General features: G+C 35.0%; 1 non-coding gene across 1 annotated transcript; it reads right to left on the bottom strand.

Annotated features, from left to right (window-relative positions):
* Window positions 1–314: 314 nt before the first annotated feature.
* On the bottom strand, window positions 315–421 carry LOC117274172 (small nucleolar RNA R71). Its single transcript, XR_004504255.1, has one exon. It is a non-coding gene; the product is annotated as a small nucleolar RNA R71 (small nucleolar RNA).
* Window positions 422–668: the final 247 nt, after the last annotated feature.

Here is a 668-nt window from a genome sequence, read left to right as displayed (position 1 = left end):
GTCAGAAAACCCCCAGTGGCAACCAACAACTTTGAAATCAGGACCAGCCTGATTCAAACAATTCAACAATCTTGTATCTTCACTGGAGATTCAAGTGAAGATCCACACAGTCATTTAATTGATTTTCTGGAACTTGTTGCAACTGCTAAGTAAAATGGAGTATCTCCTGAAGCAATCAAGTTAAGGATATTTCCTTTTTCTTTAAAAGGAGATGCTAAGACTTGGTTCGAAGTTTGCCTCAAGGATCTATTACCACATGGGATCAGATGACTCAAAATGTTTTGAACAAATATTTTTCTCCTGCTAAAACCACAAAGTTAAGACAAGACATATCTTATTTCTTGCAGACCGACACTGAATCAGTATATCAAGCTTAGGAAAGATTAAAGGCAATGTTAAGAAAATGTCCACATCATGATATTCCTGAACATATGCAGTTGTATATTTTTTATCACGGGTTAAAACCCTCTTGTAGAAATATGATAGATGCAACTGCAGGAGGTTCTGTAATGAGAAAACCCACAGATGAAGCATTGCTATTATTAAATGAAATTTTTGAGAATGCCATATAATGACCATCTGAGCATGTAATCATCAACAAGGTTGCTACAGTAAATCAGGAAGACACTTTAAATACACTAATACAACAAATTATTTCTTTGGCACAA

Source organism: Nicotiana tomentosiformis, chromosome 7, assembly GCF_000390325.3.
Source record: "Nicotiana tomentosiformis chromosome 7, ASM39032v3, whole genome shotgun sequence".
Lineage (NCBI taxonomy): Eukaryota > Viridiplantae > Streptophyta > Magnoliopsida > Solanales > Solanaceae > Nicotiana > Nicotiana tomentosiformis.
Note: the sequence above shows the minus strand (reverse complement) of the source record. Positions and strands in the feature narration are given on the sequence as shown.